The following is a 21712-nucleotide window of genomic DNA, read 5'->3' as shown; positions in this document are numbered from 1 at the left end:
GTTTGGTATTATCTGTATGTATACTAAACGCTTGTATGTAGTAGGTGAGAGATTATTCTTTCAAAAGTTATGGATATTAATTTCAAAGTGATTGGACATAAAGTTAAACTTTGACATGTCAGAAGCCATAAAGAGCCATAATTAAGGTGACTTTATTTTTGCTCCTGCTGACATAATTGTATTATGAAAATAAACAAATAGAAAGGGAGATAACTAAATGGAACTGAGAAGTTTGCCCTTGCTCTTATAATTCAGGTGCTAGTATTTCATCAGAAGGCTCTTTGACAGTGACACTTCATTTTGTTTCTAAGATGTAATATTTTGGTTATGAAATGAAAACCAAGCAATGGATTGGTTTGCTTGACCATGGGAATAAATAGCACAAACTTGAAACAGACTCATAAGAAATTTGATGCTCAAATCTGATGCAAGTACGGGGAAGCCATCCTGCCCAGGAAGAGAGAAGCCTTGGCTTCTTGACTCAGAGTCACTTGGTCATCTTGTGGAAGTCACACTCATCAGACTGTCAGCCTCGAAGCCTATACAAAATGAAATGGGTGTAAGACTATGGTTTCTAAGATTCCTTTTTCCTTTGGCAAGCTGTGATTTAACTCTTTTGAGGTCCAAAAATGTGATGGAGGATAGCATGGTAACAAATCAAATGAAAACCAATCCTTCCGGTGGAGAGATTGGTAGCACATTTGTCTAAGGCCATGATGTGAAGCCTTGAAGACAAAGAGGAATCAACTAGAATCCCAGGTAAGGTGGATAGTCCTTTAAGTTTTTGGCCCTAAAAAAAAAAGTCTTAATAGCCTAAAATCAGGTTTCCTTTATTATTTGACCCTTCCCCCTACTTTTAAAAAGTCTTCTTTGATTTTTCTTTTCTTTTCACTGTCTGTTGGGAAAATGAAAATGAATTAGGGAAATTAAAAATGAAAAAAAAAAGTCTAGGTTTTTTTAAAGTTTTTTAAGGAGCTCTTCACTTTTCATTCATATTTTCAAGAAATGGTGTGGACAAAGATTAGGACCTCATCTAAATTCTTTGGAAATACATGGCCTTGTTCTAGTGGAATGCCACTATGTGCTTCCATAATGGAAGCTTTGTAGGAGCTGAGAAATTAAAGAGTTAATTATAAAGGATTAAACTGTGTGCTTCTCAAGGGTAAATGTATTTATGGCTACTTAAAATATTTTGAAAGTGATAAATTTGAAGCAGAGTTGAACTTGAGGATGTCATTGAGAACTTGATCCTGTACTTAACACTTTAAAATCATACATTTTTGCTGCCAAGACCAGTGCAGTGTCCAAACTACATTTGACTTAAATAAACCAGTGAAAGTTAAAGAATTTAGGATGCTGGGCCATAATTTACCAGGATTACTACTATTAAACATTATTACTCTAAGCAAAAACATCAATACTATCACTCAATGAAAACTTTGGAGATAACTTCTATCTTTTCAATCTTTATATATGTGTACACACACACACACACACACACACACACACACACACACACACGAATCCTCATACCTGCCCTCTGACATGCAAGTTCTGTTCAAATTACATATGTAGTAGAGATTGGAACAATGGTTTGAACCCAGATCTGACTGATTCTCACTGCTACCATCGTGCAACATTCACATAGCAGGTTCCGGTGTTTTGTACATACTGGCTCAATCTTCGTATCAATCCTGCCAGGTAGCTATCATTATCATCCATATTTTAATTTTTAAGTTTAAAAATTGTGAATAAGGTGTTAGAGACCAAATAATTTCTGGAATTGTGATGATAAATTTTAACAGGATGTAGACAAGTTAGTTTATTTTTCTTCATTCCTTAGGATTTAATTAAATTTTCGATTAACCTAAAAAGAAAATATCCTTATATGTATGCTCCCCTGTCTGCCTCAATTCATATAAATAGTGAATCTAGGATTCATATATATTTGACACCTTTTTGCCTAGGAATATATTAATTGTAATAATAGTATCTAAAGTTTTTATAGCATTTTGAAACTTTGAGTGTGCTTCATATCTAGACCTCATCTGATTCTCATGATAGTCTTAGGAAGGAAGCAAGCAAATATTCCAAATAAGGAAACCAAGAGATGGACGTTTAACAGCAATTTAAAGGTTTCCTTGGTTGGGGACAGAGCAGGATCTGGATCTGTATCAGGTCTTCTGACCTCTTAGCCCTTTGTTTTTCTTGGCTACTGTCTATGTTTGGATCTTGCTGCTATGTGAATGCTCAGGGAGAAGGATGAACTCATGGGAGAAAACCAAGGGACAATATGAGATTAAAAAGTACAAGTGATCTGTGACTTGGAATCTAATTGCACTTTTATTTTTTTTTATGAAAGAGAGGAAAGATTTAGGATACTGCATGAGTTGCAGTATAATGCTGGTTGAAATTAAGAACTCTACCTTTACAAATGTTTGACCGATTCATGTCTCTAGCCATGTAGTCAGTTTCGAGCTAACCCTCCCTCCCTTCCCTGTGGTGTAGTCTGCTCCCTAATCTTTATCTTAGTTCTCCCTTGGTTCTGGGTTCAGGAACTCTACCCTAAATCATAGGCTTTGATATGGATAGGTTTTCTTTTGGAAATTAGCCAAATCCTGGGAAAACTAAAGGAATGCATGACATTAAAAAGTACAAGTGATCTGTCACGTGACATCTAATTATACTTTATCTTTAGAAAGAGAGAAAAGATGTTTAGCATAGTGTAGGTGTTAAACAAAAATGAATGAAAGTTTTTCTCTTAGTTTTTGAGATAGTGAAGAACACAAATATTTTGGGCACTCTAGATGGGCTTAACGATAATTTTGCCTTCCAGCATTACCGTTAATTCCTAGTATTGAGTGCTTTACCCAATGTTAACATAATATCCATTTCACTTCAAACTCATATGTCAACAAAAGAATAGTTATGAACATTTCCTATAATTTGATTTTTTTTAATTAAATCTCACAAGGATGGGGATGAATTTAGTAAGTTGACTTAGTAAGTTTACTTTCTTTTAAAGAAGATTGATCTTTTTCTGACTTTATAATAACAAAAAAGTAATCTTAGTTGGCTTCTTTTTTTAAGTATTGTAATAAAGAACTTCTTTACCTAGAAAATTAAAGGTTACTAATTAAAATACTTTTTACATTGCAACAGGATCTGTAAATTTGCTCATTTCCATGCTGTATATAAATTATTCTTCTATTCCTCAGTGCAGACTGTCATGTTCTGATTAACAATTTTGCTGTTTGGAAATGTTTCCTACTGAGCTGTCTGTTGGCACATTTATAGTGCGGAAGTACATGGGATTTTTCTTGAATGAGACCATTTCTAGTGAGTAATAGAAATCCTGTTGCTGCTGTTGTCCAGATGAGTGATGAAGTCAGTTTCTTCCTTTGGTTGTTCTGGGTGATATAAGGGCCTGCTTCTTGCTACCAACGAACTTCGCATCTGTTGTTTCAAGCTTTGTTAAACACCTTTCAAGTGTAAGGTGCTGTGTTTTCTTGAATTAAAGAGAATTACACCCGGCTAAAGGTAGTTCTAGTTGCTTTTAGTAGCAGTAGGGTAGTAGCAATGTGTTAAGGTTCAGGGCATGTATTGTCAAAAGGGAGTTCAATGCATTGGGAGTAGGGGTAGGTCAGGGATACAGGTAAGAGCATTATTGAGAGGTCATTTTGTGTTTGGGTTAAGAATATGGTTTCTGAGTTGGATCTTGGTTTGAGTTCTGGTTATACTCCTTACTAGTATGTCATCTAAGACAAGTTGTACTTAACCTCGTTGAGTTTCAGTTTCCTCATCTATAAATTGAAGTTAGAGAGATAATGTATGTAAAGTGCTTAACAGAGTATCTAGATTTAAAGTATGTACTTGTAAATACTAGCTGTTACTACTCTTACTGTTACCAGTATTACAACTGTCATTACTAGTGTTAATTGGTTTCCAATTCAGCGGTAGGCATAGGGGTTGAATTTTGAATTGAGTGCAAGAATTAATGACATTGCAGGGGCAAGATGAAGAAATAAACTTTGTTTTTTCTAATGTAGCATAGCATTGGTCTGTTTTATCCTGTCCTTGTCCCTTCTTCTGTGGGCTTGCATCTCCTTTGAGAAACCACCCTTTTCCAGTCAGAGTTTGGATGGTTTGGTCAGTGAGAATATCCCATCCCTTTGGCCAGAGGGAAAGGTTCGGGGATGGGGCAGATCATTCATTTGGGACCAAGATGATGTGTTGAGACATTTGTAGGGGCAATTCTATTGTGATCTCCTCCAGCTATTATGAGGCGTGGGGTAGCCACAGCCATCTGGGTACCATGTGGAGTTTCAAAACAGATCAAGTTTAGAGGGAGCAGAGCTGAGGAGGATCCCACATGTGAGGCTGGAATCATGCAGTGCCCAAAGACAAATACATATATCTCTGGATTTTTTCCATGACATGAGCCAGTATATTCTTCCTCTTTTCTTCAAGCCAGTTTGCCTTAGATTTCTCTCACTTTTGGTTGAGAGAACTAAGTGACCTGGTTTTGTCTGTCCATTGATTTCAGTTGTGTAGATAAGTTAACTTTTCTTCTCTTACCAAAGTCCACACAACTTGCACACCATATGGTAGCCTCTACATGTTTTATCATATATAGAAAAGGAGGTATGAGGACAGAATCCCAGAACATCTGTTTTGCAGCATGTAAATAAGTAGAAGTATGGTCCCAGCTTTGTGTTAAATGCTTTCTGTTCCTTTCCATTGACTCAAGCAGTATTCCTAGATCTTCAGGTTTGGAAGAGACTCTCAAAGTCATCAGAAATTCTTCTCCAGTTTATCTGTGCTGTATGGTATCAGGTGGTCATTCATGCCTCTGCAGACTGGGAGCTCACTTCCTCCTGAGGCCCCCAGCTGTATTTATGTGTTGGGACATACAGAAAGATTTAAAGATGACCTTAAAACCACAGGGTAAAAAGGACTAAACAAGGCCAACACATTCATCTGGGGATTAGTAGGGCTTGGAGATACTCATTGATTTGGATAAAATGGTCCAAGAAGTCAGAAAACCCTACAGGATTCTATGTGCCCTCTAAGTTTTTTACTTTACTCCTCTGACCTTGGATTCCTCATCTATAAATAGGATAATAATTTCTACCACACAGAATTATTATGAAAACAGAGTTCATTTACGTAAAATGCCTGGCATATTGCTTACTAAATAATTGAATGAACAAGTAGATTGAGTATGGAACCAGTAGTTTGGGTAGATACAGATCATTCAGGGTTCTGAATGTGGAAATGTGTAAAGTCCAAAAGAGGATTCTAGGGGTATTTTTTGAAAGTTTATTCGGTTTGATACTTTCCTGGCTCAGATTATTAAGAAAGTTATAATGCACATGTGTGTGTGCATGTATGCACACAAGTGGTTATTTATACCTTATGTTTTCCTAGTTTTTTTGGTAAGAATACGTTTAACTTTGTGCGTGTGCACACATGCGCGTGCAGAGATTAGTTGAGAGATCTGCAGTGAAACTTTCCCTGAAGGTAGTTGATACCTTAACACTCATTAAATGCCCCTCCCCCACATAAATCAAATTAACAGCAGCTACATCAGATTCAAGATAGAAATGGTGTTCTTCACCTTAAGTACATGGCCATTTAAAAATGAACTTGCTGAGAAAACTGAGGGGTATATGGTTAACTTAATGTTGAAAAAATGTCTGTGTAATGGAAATTCACAACAGTCTGTACCATCTCCACTAAGAGGCATTAGTGTGTGTCCCCGACCACCAACAGTTTATTAGCACCTGCTATCAAGCTGCCTTGACATTGTGAGCTCAAATTTCTGGCCCATCTGTAATACCTTATCATCTTCTGAGAGTATTTGCTTGGTTGTATCTTATAGTTTGTGTGTTTTCACTTTTTCATCCTTTTTAGCCTAACATGTTTACCTCAGGGTGTATGTTAAAAGGTTCAAGGACCTCTTCCTGCCCAGCCTGGGCTAACAGCACTGTTAGCCCAGGCTAGCCTCTCAGCACTTTTACCTGGATGCTGGCTAAGCTCCATGTTCTCATCCCTGCTTACAGTCCTTGTGGGTGCTGGGGAGCTTACCCTCTGAAGCACCACATAAATCCCAACACAGCAATACTGGAGGACCTGTAATTGGTTTCCTACTACCTATGCATCTCCTTGGAACTTTACCTGGTTTTCCCGGTCACAAGAAAACCCTCCCTACCAAAGATGCGTGAGCCTCACTTGGGTCTGGGTAGCTTCAGAGATCTCATGTTGGCGTGGTTTGAAAAATTCATATTGGCTTGTGCACGTGCACTGATCAACAACTGGAAACATTTTTCAAAGATCTGTATGTAACTAAGATGAATTATCTTGGCACATAAACATAATTTCTCTTTTTGAACTCCCTCTCTTGAGAAGTTTGACAGTGCTCGAAGTATCTCTCATCCCAAGTTATTCAAGTCTTTGGGGCTTTTGCAGTCATAGAGCCCTAATCAGCCTTGGTTCAAAATACCAGAAGGAGCTCAACGTCTGTCCAGTGGATGGTTGGCCAGCATGGTTCTATTGAAGACTGGTCCCAAGGGCTTCTTCAGTAGCTCTTGTTCTCTGATGCTGGCATGCTACTGTAGGTCCAGTGTCACTCAACCAGGCACTACCAACACCCCCCCACCAAATTTTAGCCTCTGCATTGAACCTGGTCAGGCCACATTTCCCAGTTTTAGCAGTGAATGCTGTTCAGAAGCTCATGGAATACTTTCCAGCTAGGAGGCTTGAGTCAAAGCCTCCTTATTCAGCCTTTACAGAGGTACTAACTTCAACCTGATAAAGCAGCATTTGGAATCTCTGGTTCCTTTCCTTCAAGAAGGCCCTGGATTTGTCCTGCAAAATCAGCCAGCTTCCAGCCTAGAGCAGGCTAGCCTATCAGGGCTAGTGTGAGGAGTCAACCTCTGTCAGCCCACAAAGGCCTTCTTTACTTTCTCCCCCTTGAGCAGTGGGTGGTTTGCTTGTATTTACATAACTAAGGGAGAGCTTTCCAGTGATTCCTTCCTGAACAAAGAAAGCTTGTTCAAGACCTCCATTTGTGTCTCTTTAAGCCTAGAAGGAGGGAACAGCTTCTGGCCTTCCCTAATGTGTCTGTCTGTCTGGCTCTTAATACAATTTCTACATCATTAGCAGTATTCTTTTTTTGTCTTTTTACAGAGCTGACCTTTTTAGCAACCTCTACATCTATTTCAGTCTGTTTGCCAGTATATTTCACAGGGTACTTAATGCCAGGCAGATTTTCCCATTTTTACGGCACCTCAAAGAACTCTGGTACCTGAGACATGCAGGATCATTCTTTACACCTTAGTGATTTTTCAAGTTCTTTTTCTTTTCCTTCTTTTTCTTTTTGTCTGCTGATTGTTTTTGAGCCGGTTCAGAAAAACTCTGCACTGCTCTCCAACCTTAGTACAGTTGAAAATTCCTAGAATAGTATTTCCCAAAGAACCCCATTGTCTTGAGAAATATTAATAGATAGCATGGGAAAAATATTCTTGTACAAATACATTTGTTAAACTGCATATTCTCTATGGGATATGGTATGGTAGAGGCACTGATGAGTCCTGCAGTGAGGAAAATAGTTAAGGTTTTGCTTAAATCTAGGGTTTCTAAAACTTGTATATAAGTAACTATTTAGATCTCACACAATCTCTTCAAACTCACTCTGTATAAAATTGAACTAGTCTTTTATTTTCTTCACCCATTTCTATTTGGGTAAAGCTATTCCTTTATTCACACTGCCAGGGACTAAAGTTACAAATGCCTCTGTTACGGCCGTTGTCACTGGAGTTATTTTAACTTCTAAGCTTAGAAGCTTCTGAGCTGCTAAGTAGCTCCCTACCTTCAGGTTTGAACCACTCCAGATTTTACTTTCAGAGTAATCATAACAAAAAATGCAGAACTGATCATTTTACTCTTAGGTTTAAAGCTTGACAGTGGATCACTGTTGCTTACAAGAGAATAAAGTCCAAACCCTTTTACAGGTCACACAAGGTTATTTGTGATCAGACCCCTTGTCTGCCTTTCTAACCTTATTTCTTGCTTTCCTACTTCTATTACCCACCTTGCCTCGGTCACATGAAATCACTAAAGTCATCATCACTCTCCAGTTAATACTTATTAATATTGTTTCCTTTGTCTAGAGTGCTCTTTCCTCCCCATATCCCTTACCCCTAGTCTTTAGTGACTTATTTTAAGATTACACACAGAAATACACTGCTTGAAATCTGAGAATGGATGATTTATCCAGAGCTGTGTGTGTAGTTGATTCTTGGATATATTGAATACCCACTGGGGCCTGACTTTGCTAATGTCTCTCTGCCTCTTTCTTCAGTTCCAGCTGAACCTTTGTGGTCCTCCTCTGTCCTGCAGAAATTTAACCTTGACACATTAAATCTGCTCTCTTCCTCAGCTCATTTTGAGACTTTGAGATCAAGTAAACCTGGTTTTCCCCCTCCCCTGTCCCCAGTTACCAATGTAGGAAAGTTACCCAACTTCCCAGGGACTTCATATAAAACAGCCCTAATGAGCTGTGGTGAGGAGTATGCATTTGATTCTCTGGTGGTTTGCACAGTTAGCACAGTGTGGGCCGTAGGCTCAGTGGTACCGTCTCTTGAGCAATTCACCCATTATTTCTTCATTCTGCGAATGTTTGTGAGCTTATTCTGCCAGGCACTGCCAAGTGCTGCTTAATCAACATGGGCAGACAATCTCCTGCCCTCGAGTTGCTATTTGAGTTCAGGAAACAAAACAAGTAAGGCATAAATAAACAAGACAATCACAACCAATGATAAGTACCATTGAGGAAATAAACAGTAGAATGATGAACTATTGGAGGAAGCCACTTTGGACAAGGTGGTAAGAAAAATCTCTTTGAAATCCCGGAGACCCAGTGAAGGCAGATATTAGTATTGGATATTTAATAAAAATTAAGTTTTAGGTAAGCATGCTTTAAATAGATTCTAACCCCACTTCTTCCAGCAGAACCCCTTGGAATAGTCCTTTAACCTAGTCTCTGCTTCATCAACTCTCAAATCTCTTCTGATTCTAAATTGTCACTTACTGGTAAAGGTAATAGGGGCACATTACATTTTATAAAGTAATGCTTTATTTTGATAATTCTTAGTTGTATAATCCTCTCTAAAAATACTTAGGCTTTTAGCCCAGGTCTATTCTATTTTCGGTAATATTGGCATTCCTTTAAAATCTTGAGAATATATAAAGATTTAACTGTACATATACACTTATATACATATATAAAGGCATTATAAAGAGATGAAAGCATGTTAAAGAATGTTGCTTTGATTTTGCATCTTTACTTGGTAAAGTTAGGAGAAAGAACATTGGTTATCTAGAAGTGGGAATTTAGTTTGAGAACTGAAACTGAGCTTCTCTTTGCTATGCCAAGATTTCCTCCAAAGATGAACCTCAAAACTTTTGAGTGGTAGTTTTTTTCAATTCTATATTCTTAATATATATGTAAATAAGCACACAGGTACGGGTTTATAGATATACCAAGATTACTAGACATATCTACATACATACCATCTGTAGTAATTTATTTATTGTACCTTTTGTTTATAAGTATATGCATAAATGTAATTTATGATTTTTTTTAACTTGCATGCATATAATTTAAGTACCATATAGCTGCATATTGTAATTCCTGTTACATGATGATCTATGTGAGCTTCATTATATCTTTGGTTAACCTTGTTTATATATAAGCCTTTTTTTTTCCTTCTAAGGCTTTTAAACCAAAGGTGTTTTTAATCCTCTCTTGAAGGAATGTGCCATATTGCAGAAGGTATAAGTAATGAAATTATTGTAGTATAGCATGCTAAGTGCAATAATGGACAAATGAAAAGATGCTATGCAAGAGAAAGGGTTCCACGGTTCCTAAATGTGGTTAAGGAAGGTGCCTCAGAGTTTATCCTTATGCTTAATCTAGACAAAAAACAACAACAACAACAACAACAACAAACAATACAAAACCAGGAGGGGGTGTTGGTGTTGCTGCTGCTGGCTGTTGTTAAGAACTTACCAAGACCATGTCTTTGGTACCATTTTACTTTATCCTCACAGCAACACTATAATGTTGGTATTTGTTTCCATTTGATGGCTGAAGAGACTGAAACTCAGAGTTAAAAAAAACAAATCATAGCTTATAGATGATGCAGCATGGATCCGAGACAACTCCAGAGGTCATGTTCTTAATGGTCTTACTGCACTGCTTCCAAGCAGAAGTGGGAAAGAGCTTTCTGGATAGGGGAAAGTCATATAGAAAGATACAGAAGGGGGGGATCCATGTGGAATATTTGTGGTTCTTCAGAGAGTCCTGTAGCTTTATATGAGATGCAGTTGGGGTAAGCAGGACCTTGAGGTCCAGCAGAGATTGGGACCAGGATGTGTGGGCTCTGGGGTCTTGCAGGGTCTGCACTGATTCTGATGAAGGGCCAGAGAACAGTTCTTAACAGATAGACTTGAGATGACCCATTGTGCACTTTGACCTAATCACTACCATGGAGGGGAGACTGTATAGGATTGTTGTAATGCCAGCAATTGGAAGGGCAGGTGAAAGGAAAGCGATGTGGCTGAAAACTATTGCAGACCTTTCCAGAGCAATGGCAAGAGAGGCCCAGAGTTTGAAAGCTTTTCACCATTTAGGAATTGACGTGACCGGTGAAAGAGCAAGCAGAGGGAAGAGAGAACATGGACTCCTGAGATTCTCCTGAGTGCCTGGAGGGGAAGTGGAGCTCACTGTGAGGGGAAATAATAGGGCAGCAGCAGGCACAACTTACAGTGTTTGTTTAGCATAAGAATCCTAATGGCATTGGGGCGCCTGGGTGGCGCAGTCCGTTGAGCGTCCGACTTCAGCCAGGTCACGATCTCGCGGTCCGTGAGTTCGAGCCCCGCGTCGGGCTCTGGGCTGATGGCTCGGAGCCTGGAGCCTGTTTCCGATTCTGTGTCTCCCTCTCTCTCTGCCCCTCCCCCGTTCATGCTCTGTCTCTCTCTGTTCCAAAAATAAATAAACGTTGAAAAAAAAAATTAAAAAAAAAAAAAGAATCCTAATGGCATTTACACTCACTTTCTGTAGGTACATTTTGCAACTTACTATGTTTTATTTTGCAAACATTTTTACTATATTTGACGTTAATTTTCCCTGTATTTCTTTTTTGATGTCTTTTTGCATTTGCTGATTATCTAGTAGAGATTTGCTCTCTAGTAGAACACTTAAAAACTTTTTTGGGGTTTAATTATTTAAAAAAATAACTATAATACTTAAATTTTTGTAATAGTACACTTTTTAGGAGTATTTGTCTGTTCCAAGGCTATGACAGATATATGCTGACCTGTACACACATTCTTATTCCTATATTAGCTTCTGGCCCACATCCCATCTCAGCTGTGTCCAGGGATCCATAACCTCCTTAACCCTGTTATTATATTACCTTAAGGGGTAGGTTTATCCAAGACGTAAGCAATTCATTGAGTCTGATTTGCTTTTGGTAAAAAGTTACTGTGAATGTGATGTTTGAGAAATCCGCAAGGAGAATTAACTGGTTAACTCCAGTAGGTGATCTAATAGCCAACTTACTCTTCTGTACAAGCAGCAGTGGTGGAAAACTCTTGGTCTTTTGTGCTTCTACTATTGTGCTTATGTATTTCCTATCAACGGGATCTTCTGGAAAAGAAGGATGGTATTTTCCATATTTATTCTCCCTGTTTTTTTAAATGACTTACGCACATCTGTGGCAATAAAAGAATGCTGGTGTTTGCATCCCATGCTCAGACGAGTGGTAGGGAGGTAGCAGTGGATGAATGCTCTCATCTGCACAGGCTAGCAGAGGAAGTGTGTGTCAGGAGTGTTATGAACACCAAACAACTACAGGAAACAATACCTGGTAGTTGCTGCAGCTGTGTGGAGATCAGCCATGCAAGCTTCCTCTGGACAGAGTTTAGTTTCTGAGTTGCTTATTTTCCACCTAAAGCACCTATGTCTTTGGAGGACTGCATTGGAGAAATATTGACTATGGGCCTTTCTTTGGTTTGCCTCAATGCCAGTTATAATGCTCTTTGGCCAGTAAAAATCCTGCTGAATCAACATAATGTCCAAGGACTAACAGTGTCTGGACAAGCCAGGCACAGAGCCGACAAAAATCGTTAGGTTGGAATGAATGAATGGCATTTATATCTTCCAGAATATTCCCCCTGGAACTGTGTGTGCCTGTGTGCACACAAGCAATTTCACTCTAAATGTGCTTGGTGACCCTAGGTGTAGGCTTTACCTTGCTACTGTCCTCCTGTGTTTCTGTGTAAAGGATAGGAAGGATGATGCTTGCTGCTTCTGGATGGGGAGGTACCTTGTAGATCATTCCTGCCCTTCAGGCTGTCTTTTTAAAGTAGCTGACTACTCATACTTCATCTTAGACAAAGTGATCATCTAGAATGGTTGTTTTATGACATGGGAGGATATGTAGTACACCATTTTTATTGATCAGTCTAAGTTTGTTTGTTTTTTTTTGTTTGTTTATTTTGAGAGAGAGTGCATAAGCAGAGGAGGGGCAGAGAGAGGGAGAGGAAGAATCACAGGCTGACAGCACAGAGCCCGATGCAGGACTTGATCTCACAAACCATGAGATCATGACCTGAGCCAAAATCAAGAGTTGGATGCTTAACTGACTGAGCCACCCAGGCACCCCTAAGTCAGGTTTTGAAGACTGATTTCACTGGTTGTGTGGTTTGGGTAAAGTAATAAAAAAAAATGGATAGAAGGCCAGATTCAGGTTAGAATGAACTGTGTCCACTTGTTATGTCTGTAAAGCTTTACCTTGCATTAGCAAAAATCACTGCTGATGTTCTTCTAATAGCCTATTAGTTTCTGGGGGGAAGCAGCAGAACAGTGTGAACTTACTGACTTCCAGATAATAAAGGACGATTTCTTAGGGAGCTAGTAATTTAAAATTTCATGGCATTATAGTGAAACGAGTGTAAAATATAGCAAAAGGATGGTATTAATTAGCACTGGTTTTCCAAAAAAAAAAAATTGCAGAAGACTTTTTATATTTGTTGTAACTTGGATTTGATCAATACACCCTCCCCACCCCCCCCACCCCCCACCAAGACTTTCATAAGTGGATAGATCCTCATCTAGATAAATAAGCAATCAAACATATGTATCGTTTTTTCCCACACTGTTTTGGGCTGATGACAGGACTCCCTTCTACAGTATTTGAAAGATTCCTGGTAATGGCACAGAAATTTCTGAATAGCAACCGTTTCGATTATGGATAATGAATTATTTAGAAGATCATCACTAATAATAAATCATAATCTGTCTTCCTAAATTTTCTGATGGATCCTGTAGCAGCATAGAATTTATAACTAACTCTTCTAAAGGACAATCCTCTAAATATGTGAAGGTTTTTATTCTCCTCAAAGTCTTCTTAAAATGAAATAGACCTAATATGCTCAGTTGTTTCCTTTTTCTTTGTAGTGTACCCACTTCTAATAATGTGAGATGTATTTTTTTATGAATAAAATTTATTGTCAAATTGGCTTACATACAACACCCAGTGCTCATCCCAACAAGTGCCCTCCTCAATGCCCATCACCCATTTTCCCTCTTCGCAACCCCTTGAGATGTCTTGTCTTATGATAACACATATGAAAAAAGGAGTTAAAGATCAAAACATTTAAAATTGAAAAGGAAATTGGAAGTGATGTAGAGGAAGGGAAACTATCATCATACCAGCTAGTTTGAGGGTTACATTTCTCAGCTGTCCCAAAGTCACGCGGGGTGGGGGTGGGGGAAACAAAAACAAAAAAATGTTAATTCAGAAAGTGAGCTTTGGAACTAGTCTTTGTGCCAAATGGAATTTGGAAAAAAAATATAAGCCCAAGATTTAAAAAAAAATATTATAGAAATAATAAAATATATGGAAATGTAGAGAGACTATCACAGTGATCATTCCTATATCCACTATTCAGGAATTGTTGACACTTGATCATGTTTGCTTTATCTATTCTATGTAACACAGGTTTCCTTGCTATCCAAAAGTTCACTTTATGCCTCTCTGCTTTTATGAAAGACCTACATTAGTACCTGTTTTTAGTTACCTGAAAAATATCTGAAGAGGGTTTTTGCTTTTAGGAAATGTTAATTGTTGCTTTGCTCTGTGCCGTTTTGGCTTATGAATGGCTTCATAGGAACACTTGACTTTTGGATAGTGGGAAAGCCTGTACTGCTATTTCTGATGAACCATTTCAAAGTAAATTGTAGGTAAGCACCATGACATTTGTTTCCTAAATACTTCAAGTTTTATAGCTCCCAAAATATGGTTGTTTCCTATGTAGCCATGATATCTTTATCATACATAACAAAATGAGTGATAATTTTTTAATATCATTTAATATCTAGACCATACTCAAATTTTACCTGTATCCCTAAAATATCTTTTATAGCTGGTTTCTTTGAAGTAGGATTGATTCAGCATTTAGCCATTGTGTTTGGCTGTTGTCTCTTCAATTTTATTCACATTTTGTTTTGTGTTTAATAACTTTCTGATAACGTGCTTATGGTGATGATCATTTCTACTGGGTTTTTATTGGATTTAACCTACCATTTTTGGTTAAAATTAGAATAAGGCTTGAGTTTTCTATAATCCAGCACACTCTTTTTTTAAATGAAGTATAGTTGACATAATCTAAGGCACTTTTAAAAGCTTTGTCTGGGGGCGCCTGGGTGGCTCAGTTGGTTAAGCATCTGATTTCAGTTGAGGTCATGATCTCACTGCTTGTGAGTTTGAGCCCCTTGGTGGACTCTATGACAATTCAGAGCCTGGAGCCTGCTTTGGATTCTATATCTCCCTTTCTCTGTCCCTCTCCCACTCATGCTCTGTCTCTCTCTCTCTTTTAAAAAATAAACATTAAAATTAAAAGCTTTGGCTGCATTCACTATAGGAGAGGGCTCAGTAAAGTTTTTTGTAAGAATCAAGTAACTTGTCTCATAATGTCAAACAACTTACAAGTCCTTTAGGACTATTACATACCAAGTTCTGAAACAACCATATGGAGTTACTCAATATGTTTTCATACAGAGTTAAATACAGTGAATATACTCTTGTAGATAAATACATCAGTGAAACATCTCTTTCGTCAAGAAACCTCAGGCATCCTTGGGTCAGAGGTGTTTGAGCTCTAAGATTTTCATCTGACTCAAAAAAAAAAAAAAGGCATTTCAGTCATTCAGACATTGTGAAAAATGTCAGCATTCTGATCTAGTTCTGCATAAAGAACCCTGTAATTTTAGGAACATTTAAAGAATTAGATGTCCTGCTCCTGCCCATGGGGTTTCATTTCCATGGAGAATTTACCCAAATATTATTAGGTATAACTCACACTTCGAGGATATTCTGATCTAGAGGTTCAACTGATTTTTTTTTTCTTCCATGGTATTATATTTAAAATTTTATTAAATTATGATTTTTGGGGAAGATAATGGTTAAATTTTGAAAGTAATAGTTTTTAGGGAATAGATTAGGAGAAAATAGAAATATTTTTTAGAGGGATATTTCAGTTGTACCAAATGTCAATCTTAAAATGAAGATGCTGTTTAAACCTTACTCTCTTAGGAGCAAAAAAATGGAATGGACAAAAGAATTTTCTTAAAATTGGGTGAATTTCCCCCTTTAAATTGTATTATTGTATCTTTAATAGTAAGAGTGTGTTACTACATTGACAAGAATTCCCCCAATTCAAAAATCAAAATTTTATAAGCATATTTTCTTCATTTATGGCCAGAGTGGTTGTAGCTTGTTCAGGATAACCATTTCTCTATCTGTTGTTGTTAGGTAGCATTAGTTAAATAAAAAACCTGTCCCTAATTTGGGTCTGGTCAGTAATGTAATAGTTATAGTCTTCTCTTTTCCATAAAAAATTACCTATGTAATCCATACAACTTTCTTCCACATTTTTTTCTCTCCCTAGCCCAGCTGATCTAGAAGGACTCTGAAAAACATTCTTTATTCCCTCAGTAGGAAGTTCAGTACTGTCTCTTAGTGAAGTTGACAGTCCTTTTTCTGAGACAGGAATCAGGGACAGTCAGTCAGTAATCCCCCCCCCCCCCTTCATTGTGTATTCATTGAGTATTTCATGAAAAAACTTTTAGTTTTGTTTCAGGGAAGACATATTTGCCCCCCAAACTGTACAAATGCCCTCAAGAAAGTTTACAATAATGAAACAGCAGTTGAAATGTGCAGAAATATAATCTCTTCTACACTTAATATTTTCTACTATTCCTGAACCTACACTATTCATTGTCATGGAAAGTGTTACTGTACTTTTGAAACATTCAACAAAATTCAAAATCCACATTTAGGGTTTCTAATAAGCACAGTGAGACAGTAGAAATTACACTGATTTATTACCATATAGTAAAAGAGATTGTTTTTTGGCTGAAAAGAAAAAAGTAACACATTAGTAATTTAATGTAATACCAAGGCAATCTTTTCTTCATAGGTAGCTTTTATGTAGTGCCTATACTTACATCTGTGACGGTTTATTAACTTTTAAAATTTGAGCTAAGTGAAGATAGGCAGGTCAGTATGATTAAAATCTGAAGTCAGGAGTTTATCAATGATATCAACTAATTAACCAAGAATACCAATTTAAGGAGAGAAAGAATGGGTCTTCAGTTTCCTCACTATAAACAAATTATTTTACCTAGTTGGTACAGTTTCTGAGAGGATTAAAACCGATAATGTTGTATGGGAGATCTTCGGCATAATGCTTGACACATGAGTGTGTGCTAGAAAAATATTAACTGATAAAATATGTTTAGACATTTATTGGACAGAGGCTGTTATTTTCATATGTTTACATATTCCTCTTTTCAGTACAGTTTGCATTGCATAATTTGCATCAAATTGAGGTCAAAGGTGTAAGTCTAATCTTTCTGAAGAATAAATAATAGAGGTATGAAAACATAGATAAAACAATATGTAAAACATTTGATAGCTCAGTAATAATCAGCAGCCTTGTTATAATTCATGACCCATTTAGAATTTTATATATATGCTGAACCATATGAAATTTCTAATGTTTCACAAAAATTAAAGTTTGATGTGGCTTAACCTAGTATTTTGGCTCTAGATGGCTTATGAAGTAGATGATTGTTTTAAAATGAGAAGAGCTGTCTGTATAGATAATAGTTGGTTTCTGCATGCTTTTTTTTTTTTTTTTTGTAAAACTAGAACCAAATGAGTATGTTTTTCCTTTAGCATAAAGAGGAACTTAGAAACAATAACAGTATTGCTTCTGTTTTTGTAATTGAAAAAACTTCTTGGAATTAGTCAGGAGACTTCGATTTGTTTAATAAAGAGTTCTCCAGTTCTGTTTCTTATGATTACTTGACTTCTCACTTGTTAAATGATCTCTTGACTAATAAACAAAAAATTAGCGTTGACTATTTGGAAATTCAAATTATCATGAATTGGGCTTGCTTTTAGTAGCCTCTGTTAATTAGCATAAAATCTGTACTCCTCTGATTCTCTGTGAAACAGTACTTCTTTGTTGGTAAATGTATACACCTTAGATTACTATGTAATATCAGTATGTTGCCAAATTTTAAATCCCTCAAAAATAGTGACTCATGGTATCAAAGATAGAATTTTTTTCCTAGACTTTTTTTCTGAAGTAAAAACATTCTAAGATAGGAATTGAGAGTAAGGACTTGGGAAAACATTTTTTGCTGCTCCCCGTGTTCATCAGTGGTAACAACCAATAGCACATTCCATTTTGGAAGTGCCAAAACCTTACTATGCCTCACAGGATGTTATTAAAATAACGCTGAAAATCAATAAAGAATATATTATAGGTCTTTGACATCTTTTATATCAATATCACATTGCAAATGAATTTTTCTGCTTCATGCAACTGTGTCAGTCTTTAAAAAGTTCAATTAAGACCAAATTTAATGATTATATGTTATTTATTTATTTATTTATTTATTTATTTATTTATTTATTTATTTATTTATTTATTTTGAGGGGGAGGGAGGAAGCGTGTATACTCCCTTGTGGGGAAGGAGAAGAGGGTGATGGAGGGGGAGAATCTTAAGCAGACACTGCCCTGAGCCCAACATGGGTTTGATCCTCAGAACTGTGAGATCATGACCTAAGCTGAAATCAAGAGTTGGACACCTAACTGATTGAACCACCCGGGTGTCCCAACAGTTCATTTTTTGAAGATAAACTTCTTGAGTGCAGGGGAAGATAATGACATAAGTTTAAAGATGTTCCCTTTACTTAATTCTGTTTCCCTTGATGATGTGGAGAAGTTGAAATAGTTCTCTAGATAGCTTTTCAGGTAGATGAATCTTGTTCAGAGTATTGAATATTTGAGTTGGTAGTCCTGGCCCTTTAGCATGAATTTTCTAGAATAGTAATTCTGGGACTGTTGATTACCAGAACATGGGAAAGAATTTGTGTCCATTCTTGTGGTTGATTATAAGGTTTTTATATGTCTTCAAAATATGTATTATTTTTGAAAAAACGCTTGCATTTTTACCTTCATACTTACAAATTACTTGAATTGTTAGATTTTTAAAGTGATAATTAAAATTCTATTATCTTTCATTTTAGGCCAACCCTTAAGATAAAAATTAGTTAACAAGAGAACAAATCAAAGTTTTGTCTGTTAGTTATAAGCTTGATAGGCCCTTTAAATTAACTTTGAACATAGTCATTTTGTTTAATTAATTTATTTTTTTTAATTTACATCCAAGTTAGTTAGCATATAGTGCAACAATGATTTCAGGAGTAGAGTCCTTAATGCCCCTCACCCATTTAGCCCATCCCCCCCCCCCTCAACCTCTCCGGTAACCCTCTGTTTCTTCTCCATGTTTAAGAGTCTCTTATGTTTTGTTCCCCTTCCTGTTTTTATATTATTTTTGTTTCCCTTCCCTTATTGAACATAGTCATTTTGATTTTTATGATGCCTGTCCTGGAGGGAGAGTGCTACTTGAAGTTCCATGTGTCTTTCAATCAGGAAATCAGTATGTTGGATAGAAATTTCAGTTATCTGCTATCTTCCTATCTTGATTTTTGGTTCAAGCCGGAAAATTGATATGTAAAAATTCCTAGAGTAATGTGATACTCTCTGCCTAATAGCTCTCAGCTCTTCAAAATATTATAAATATAACCCCTGGTTTCCAGCCACACAGCCATGTTGAGATGTGGAGTGACATCATTGTAATCCTATGTCTATGACTCTCAGCGATACTTTCACCTTTACTTCTTACCTTGTTCCTCCTGGAAGTCCAGTATCTCATGTCAGCTCTTGAGGAGTTCTGTTGGTTAGTATGGGGTTGGCTGTCGTCCTGCTTCTTCCTTCTCCACCTGTTAGCGTCAGTGTCCCCTCTGAGCTTGCTTGTGAGTGTGGATGGGATGCTCTGAAGCTCCAGAAGACTCCAGGCTCTTGTGTTGCTCTGTAAGTTTCCCTGTCAGGAAAGGCTGTTGGATTACCACCATGGTAGTGAGGCCTTTGAGGACGAGCTGGCCATCTGAAGACCTCAGGGTGGCCAGAGCCACATTGTTTTGGGCACAGTGCAGGGATACTGCCTTTCTCAGCTCTCTTAGTACTTTTTTCCTCTCTTAAGGACTGTACCCTCCCTGGGCTCATCATATTCCTAGGGTAGACACAAAGGAATAAGAGTGAGCCACCATGTTGTGGGATTTCCTCCCTCTGTGTTTGGAGTCTTGCTCTGGAGTCTTTTTTTTTTTTTTTTTTTTCTTGGTAGCTCTGTCTTTAGGATGAATGGTTTTTTCATTAGGTTCCTCAGTCCCTTAATGATTTCTGGTGGGTCACCTACCAGCAATAGCAAGAAAATCAGGCATGGTTGAAACACAAAGATTTGTGTAGGTTCTAGTGGTAACATAATCCCTGCTCCTCTTTAGGATTTTACCATATAAATGGAGTTTAAATAACATAGATTTCATGAAAAGCCTTATATGTGATGATACTGTCGTGCTAATTCAGCTGTTTCTTCTTTTGGGCCACATATTGAGACTGCATCCTCTAGCCTCCCTTGCAGTTTGATGTGCCCGTGGGACCACATTTATGTGTGTAGGAGTAATGTGTACCATTTTCAGGCCTGGCCCATTAAATACATTCCAGCTGTTATCCTCCATGTTTGTGTGTTTGTTTTTCCCATCTACCAACTGGATACAAAGGTCCTTGAGTCCTTAGAGGGTGGTGCGGCCGCAGAATGGTTGGATCTTGGGTTCCCGAATCACTGTGTATGTAGGGAAAAGTTGACTATTGACCAAGAACACCATCGTTGGATTATTAGGTGAACAAAAATAAACTCTTAGTGTGTTAAACACTGGAGCATGGTGGTTTGTTACTGAAGTTACTGTTGCTTTTTCATACCATTTTTCAGTAGTTATAAATACCTTCTTTGCCTTAAATACCTGAGAGATGAGACACATCAATATTCATGATTCACTATGGCAGAGAGAAGATATGTTCAAGGTGGGCAAAGAGATCACTACAATCACATGTTGCAAAAATGTTGAGCTGCAAAATTGCAGAGAAATGTCGTTAGATTTAGTAGTAACTAGACCGCCATTAGAACAGTTTTAACAGAGAAAGTGACAGGTGACCAAATTGCAGAAAGATGAAAAGTGAATGGTGGATGAACAAGTAGAGACTAGTGAGTGAATTTATTGAATATAATTGATTCTATCAGTGCATTCATAAGATTGTAACATTCATGGAAACAAGGGAATTGTTTATTTTTGAAGCCATTTGCTAAAAGCTGCAAAGGTAAAGATCTTCTCTGACATGGTGATAGGGAGACCATATAGTCATGTTTGCTCATGATGTACTTGGTTTATGCTGTTGACTGAGTGTAATTATTAATTGTACCCTTTGATTCTTAAGGGGCCTGGTTTGGGTAAAAATATACAGTGATACTATCATACTATACATAATACTATACTATACTATGTATACTGTACTATGTATGTATACTATACTATGTATGTATACTATACTATGTATGTATAATGTATACATGTATACTATACTATACTATGTATGATACTATACATAATACTATCACTGCTTCATCTGAGTATGCGAGTAGCTGTTAAACACATAGGAATTGAACTCATGAATAAGTTACCTTTGCATTCTTGGAATATTTTTAAGTTACATTTTATGAGGGAGTTGAAAGATTTTTTTCTTGTCTTTATAACATTGCAGAATTAGCCCTAATATGGGACTATATTTAGGAACTAGAATGTAGGATATTTTTTGCTGCTTCTGATGATCTATTAATTTTTAAAATATTTCTCTTATTATTTATTCATAATGTATATTTATAAATATAAGCATATTTATAACTTATATTAACTTAAAACTTTTTTATATTTATATTTTATAGAAAGAGTTTTGTGTGTACACAAACATACATATTTGGCTTGCTAATATTTTGAGGATTTTGGCATCTATGTTTATCAGATATTGACCTATAATTTTCTTTACTTGTGGTATCCTTGTCCAGTTTAGGGGTCCTTGTCTGGTTATTACACGGTTAGGGATAATGCCAGCATCACACACTGAATTTGGAAGTGTTCCCTCCTCTTCTATTTTCTTCTTCTTCTTCTTCTTCTTC

The 21712-nt window shown here is 37.0% G+C and overlaps 1 protein-coding gene across 1 annotated transcript in view; it reads left to right on the top strand.

Moving 5' to 3' along the window:
- Positions 1–21712, top strand: part of VAV3 (vav guanine nucleotide exchange factor 3) — a 353794-nt gene that overhangs the window by 85481 nt on the left and 246601 nt on the right. The window lies entirely within an intron of this gene.

This window comes from Prionailurus bengalensis, chromosome C1 (assembly GCF_016509475.1).
Source record: "Prionailurus bengalensis isolate Pbe53 chromosome C1, Fcat_Pben_1.1_paternal_pri, whole genome shotgun sequence".
In the NCBI taxonomy this organism is placed as follows: Eukaryota; Metazoa; Chordata; class Mammalia; order Carnivora; family Felidae; genus Prionailurus; species Prionailurus bengalensis.
Note: the sequence above shows the minus strand (reverse complement) of the source record. Positions and strands in the feature narration are given on the sequence as shown.